The following is a 6,234-nucleotide window of genomic DNA, read 5'->3' on the forward strand; positions in this document are numbered from 1 at the left end:
ATGATTTTTAAAAACACTAAATCACTATGCTGTATACCTGAAACAAACTTAATATTGTAAATCAACTATAGTTTATAGTTTAATTTCTTTTAAAAAGTTGCTTACACACCCATGAATTGCTATGTGTACAAAAAGTGACTATTTATTTGGGGAAAGTAAGTCTCAGTTCAGTTCAGTTCAGTCGCTCAGTTGTGTCTGACTCTTTGCAACCCCATGAATCGCAGCACGCCAGGCCTCCCTGTCCATCACCAACTCCCGGAGTTCACTCAGACTCACATCCATCGAGTCAGTGATGCCATCCAGCCATCTCATCCTCTGTCGTCCCCTTCTCCTCCTGCCCCCAATCCCTCCCCAGCATCAGAGTCTTTTCCAATGAGTCAACTCTTTGCATGAGGTGGCCAGAGTATTGGAGTTTCAGCTTTAGCATCATTCCTTCCAAAGAAATCCCAGGGCTGATCTCCTTCAGAATGGACTGGTTGGATCTCCTTGCAGTCCAAGGGACTCTCAAGAGTCTTCTCCAACACCACAGTTCAAAAGCATCAATTCTTTGGCGCTCAGCCTTCTTCACAGTCCAACTCTCACATCCAACATGACTACTGGAAAAACAATAGCCCTGACTAGATGGACCTTTTTTGGCAAAGTAATGTCTCTGCTTTTGAATATGCTATCTAGGTTGGTCATAACTTTCCTTCCAAGGAGTAAGTGTCTTTTGATTTCATGGCTGCAGTCACCGTCTGCAGTGATTTTGGAGCCCCCAAAAAATAAAGTCTGACACTGTTTCTACTGTTTCTCCATCTATTTACCATGAAGTGATGGGACCAGCCACCATGATCTTCATTTTCTGAATGTTGAGTTTTAAGCCAACTTTTTCACTCTCCTCTTTCACTTTCATCAAGAGGCTTTTTAGTTTCTCTTCACTCTCTGCCATAAGGGTGGTGTCATCTGCATATCTGAGGTTATTGCTATTTCTCCCGGCAATCTTGATTCCAGCTTGTGTTTCATCCAGTCCAGTGTTTCTCATGATGTACTCTGCATATGAGTTAAATAAGCAGGGTGACAACATACAGCCTTGATGTACTCCTTTTCCTATTTGGAACCAGTCTGTGGTTCCATGTCCAGTTCTAACTGTTGCTTCCTGACCTGCATACAAATTTCTCAAGAGGCAGGTCAGGTGGTATTCCCAACTCTTTCAGAATTTTCCACAGTTGATTGTGATTCACATAGTCCAAGGCTTTGGCATAGTCAATAAAGCAGAAATAGATGTTTTTCTGGAACTCTCTTGCTTTTTCCATGATCCAGAGGATGTTGGCAATTTGATCTCTGGTTCCTCTGCCTTTTCTAAAACCAGCTTGAACATCAGGAAGTTCACGGTTCACATATTGCTGAAGCCTGGCTTGGAGAATTTTGAGCATTACTTGACTAGCATGTGAGATGAGTGCAATTGTGTGGTAGTTTGAGCATTCTTTGGCATTGCCTTTCTTTGGGATTGGAATGAAAACTGACCTTTTCCAGTCTTGTGGCCACTGCTGAGTTTTCCAAATTTGCTGGCATATTGATGCAGCACTTTCACAGCATCATCTTTCAGGATTTGAAAGAACTCACCTGGAATTCCATCACCTCCACTAGCTTTGTTCATAGTGATGCTTTCTAAGGCCCACTAGGCTTCACATTCCAGGATGTCTGGCTCTAGGTCAGTGATCACACCACTGTGATTATCTGGATCATGAAGATCTTTTTTGTACAGTTCTTCTGTGTATTCTTTCCACTTCTTCTTAATATTTTCTGTTTCTGTTAGGTCCATACCATTTCTGTCCTTTATCGAGCCCATCTTTGCATGAAATGTTCCCTTGGTATCTCTAATTTTCTTGAAGAGATCTCTAGTCTTTCCCATTCCATTGTTTCCCTCTATTTCTTTGCATTGATCGCTGAGGAAGGCTTTCTTATCTCTTCTTGCTGTTCTTTGGAACTCTGCATTCAGATGTTTATATCTTTCCTTTTCTCCTTTGCTTTTCGCTTCTCTTCTTTTCACAGCTATTTGTAAGGCTTCCCCAGACAGCCATTTTGCTTTTTTGCATTTCTTTTCCATGGGGATGGTCTTGATCCCTGTCTCCTATACAATGTCACAAACCTCATTCCATAGTTCATCAGGCACTCTATCTATCAGATCTAGGCCTACTGTAAGCTTTTTATGTATGCAAGCCCTTCAACTCTGTCTTATTCACAATCCCTCCCAGAACAGAAAGATTCCAAAGTTAACCACTTCATAGGCAAATTTTAAGGTTGTCTTTCTCTGTTTCTGAAAAGTAAATTAACAGTTCTTCCAAATTATCTTTCATTTGTAATTAGTATATAATTTCATATGAAAAACAATATATTATAAAAATACACTTCAGACATATCAACATTTTTTTTTCACTCCTTCTTGGTCTTTCCCTCATCTTTAATATACTAACTCATTTAACAAGTATTTATTAAGAGATTTTTATCCACAGCCACTGTACTATATATTTGGGACACCAACATTCTGCCCACATGAAATTCATGGCACAGATTTAACAGAATAACAGAAACTTTTAGAATATTATGATGTGCTCCATTCTGACATACAATGATATGTGCTTAAAATATGATCTTTTATTCCCCCAAGATCACCACAATCAATTTCCTAGGGATCTCTCAGCTTGCTATAAAAAAGTTGAAGTAAATTTTTCCAAAATTACTAAATCAGATTATTTCATTCTGTTCCTCCCCTCCCTTCACCAACCCTTTTTGCAATTTCATGTCTTCAAAGGGCTTACACTACTCTCAAGTAAAGCCCACTTTGACCAACAAGGCCCAACAGAATGTTGCTATGCTTATCAGGGTAATCTCAAGCCATTTGCTTTGTTACTCACTCAGGGAGGTACACTGGTCTCCGTTTTGTTCCTTGAGCATAACAAGACCACTCATGCCTTATAACCTTGGGCTGTATTACTTTTTATAAAGCTAGTTCTATCTGTTATGGGTAGTTCAACTATTGGCTCCTCAGAGAAGCTGCTTATTGATCATTACATTTTGTTGTTGTTGTTCAGTCACCAAGTAGCGTCCAACTCTTTGCAACCCCATACGTTGTAGCACACCAGGCTCCTCTGTCCTCCACCATCTCCCAGAATTTGCTCAGATACATGTCCATTGAGTCGGTGATGCTATCCAACCATCTCATTCTGTGCAGCACTCTTTTCCTTTCACCTTTCCCAGCATTAAGGCCTTTCCCAATGAGTCAGCTCTTTGCATCAGGTGGCCAAAGTACCGGAGATTAAGCTTCAGCAACAGTCCTTCCAATGGATATTCAGGGTTGATTTCCTTTAGGATTGACTGGCTTGATCTCCTTGTTGTCCAAGGGACTCTCAAGATTCTTCTCCAGCACCACAATTCGGAAGCATCAATTCCTCAGCGCTCAGCCTTCTTTATAGTTCAACTCTCACATTTGTACATGACTACTGGAAAATCCATAGCTACTCTTGGTCACAAAATTCTTATTTCCTTCAAGTTTGTACCCTGGCATATAATTATGTTACCTATTGAACTGATTATTGAGTGTTCTCTTATCTACCCCTAAGTCATTCTGCCTATTTTTCTCTGAGGAAAAAAAGGACCATTTCTATGGTAGATATTCAATAAATATCTGTGATTAACAAGTTACTATATAAGTGAGTAAAATTCTAGACAGGAGGTGAACTGAGTGTGCAGTGGAGGCCCTAGATTCAATGGGATTTGAGGTCAGGGAAGATTTAACACAGAAAAAAGCATATATTGAGACTGGAAAGGCCAACAGGAATTAGTTAGTTCAAGATGGTGCTGAGACAGTTCTAGATCTTCATGTCAAAGACAAAAACATAATGTGACAAATTTTCAGAAACAAGAGAGAAACGATAGCTCAGTTTGACAGAAGCAGAAATTGTGAATTGTATACTGGTGTATCATAATTTTTCTAAGATAACTAAAGCAAAGTAATGAAAGGCCTTGTTTACTGTGGTAATGACTTTTAAATTGTATTTTATGTATCAGTTCAGTTCAGTCGCTCAGTTGTGTCCAACTCTTTGCGACCCCATGAATCGCAGCACGCCAGGCCTCCCTGTCCATCATCAACTCCCAGAGTTCACTCAAACTCACGTCCATCGAGTCAGTGATGCCATCCAGCCATCTCATCCTCTGTCGTCCCCTTCTCCTCCTGCCCCCAATCCCTCCCCAGCATCAGAGTCTTTTCCAATGAGTCAACTCTTCGCATGAGGTGGCCAAAGTACTGGAGTTTCAGCTTTAGCCTCATTCCTTCCAAAGAAATCCCAGGGCTGATCTCCTTCAGCATGGACTGGTTGGATCTCCTTGTAGTCCAAGGGACTCTCAAGAGTCTTCTCCAACACCACAGTTCAAAAGCATCAATTCTTCGGAAAGTATGTCAAAGTAAAGGACTTTGAGAAAGTAAATTTTAGATAGATTAGGCAATGTCTAGTATGGTTTCCTACGTTTCCAGCTAAAACAACTAGATAGGTATCAATGCCATTCACTGAGGCAGGAAATAAAAGGAGGATATTCTAATGTGAATGAAAAAAGAAGAGTTCTATTAGACATATGTTTCAGATTCATTAAAAAAAAAAAAAAAAGTATAAATACAGGTTTCCAAAAGACAGAGAAATACACAAGTCTAAAGATCTGAGCTGGAGATTGAGGACAGAGGCCATGATATGATTAGAACTATTCACAGAAACTCCAGTCTTTTCATGTAGCATTTATTCCACTCTCCCATTGTTGTAAAGCAAGGCCATGATAAGAAAATGTGATAAGCATTGATGTATGTCATGTCTGCAAAGTTGTTCTTAGAGATTGTGCAATTTCCCAGTTCATTTGATCGACCATAATGAGTGCTGGATCCCAGCCAACCAGTTTGTTTAACCTTTATTAAGACATAGAGATATTGGAAGCTAGACTATTACAGAAAAGACTAGTCTCTCATTACTAAAGAAAATTTCAACTCATGAAAGCAGATGAGATATCTGAGAAGTGTTTAAGAAGAAAAGCATTGTAAGAACAGAGGCTGTGGATGGAACACCATCACTTGAAGGTCCAATCAATGAATATCTTCAAACGTTGCAAAGTAGAAGCATTTGAAAGAAAACTTTATTTTAAGAAAAAGTAGTGTCACTGAAGCAAAAAAAGAGGGAATTTTCAAGGGAGAAATAGAAATTAAACATGAGCTAATAAAATAAGAACTGGAATCAGTAATGACTTCAGTGAGAAAAGTTTCATTGGGATTGCTTGAAGCTACAGGGCAATCAGGATTAAACAGGAAATAACACTATTTTTAGGAAACTTTTCTGTAAAAAGTAAGATGCTGTTTTCTCTGCAAGGAAGAAAATTTAAATAATTAAAATGGTTTAAATTTATCATCAGATTTCTTTTATTTCACCTTTTAATTGTATCAATAGACATGAATATTGTATGTAAAATATACAGTGCCTTAAATGCTGGGAGAAAATGTACACAATTAAAATGAAGATCAAGTGCTCCCTTCAGCAGCAAATGTACTAAAACTGAAATGGTACAGAGATGATTAGTATAGCCCCTGTGCAAGGATAACACGCAAATTCGTGACATGTTCCATATTTTCCTGAAAATGGTTATACTATTCAAAGCAATTTACACATTCAAAGAAATCCCTATCAAATTACCAATGGCATTTCTCACAGAATTAGAACTTTTTTTTACAACTGGTACAGAAACACAGATGACCAAGAACAGCCAGAGCAATCTTGAGAAAGAAAAAAGGCTGGAGGAACCAGGCTCCCTGGTTCCGACTATATTACAAAGCTACAGTAATCAAAACTATATGGTACTGGCCCAAAACTAGAAAGATATATCAATGCAACAGGATAGGAAGTCCAAAAACAAACCCATGCACCTATGGCCACCTAACCATAACAATGTAGTCAAAGATAAACAATAGAGAAAAGACAGTCTCTTCAATAAGTGGTCCTGGGAAAATTAGACAGCTACATGTAAAAAAATAAAATTAAAACATTCTTTAAAACCATACAAAAAATAAATTCAAAAAATATTAAAGACCTAAATGTAAGGCCAAATACTATAAAACTCTTAGAAGAAAACATAGGCAGTAAAGTATACGACATAAATTGCAACATGATTTTTTTCAACCCATCTCCTAGAGTAATGAAAATAAAACAAAAATAAATAAATGGG

The 6,234-nt window shown here is 38.4% G+C and overlaps 1 non-coding gene across 1 annotated transcript; it reads left to right on the forward strand.

Moving 5' to 3' along the window:
* The first annotated feature begins 5,537 nt into the window (after positions 1-5,537).
* Positions 5,538-5,644, forward strand: LOC113907123. Its single transcript, XR_003515110.1, has one exon. It is a non-coding gene; the product is annotated as a U6 spliceosomal RNA (small nuclear RNA).
* Positions 5,645-6,234: the final 590 nt, after the last annotated feature.

This window comes from Bos indicus x Bos taurus, chromosome 16 (assembly GCF_003369695.1).
Source record: "Bos indicus x Bos taurus breed Angus x Brahman F1 hybrid chromosome 16, Bos_hybrid_MaternalHap_v2.0, whole genome shotgun sequence".
Lineage (NCBI taxonomy): Eukaryota > Metazoa > Chordata > Mammalia > Artiodactyla > Bovidae > Bos > Bos indicus x Bos taurus.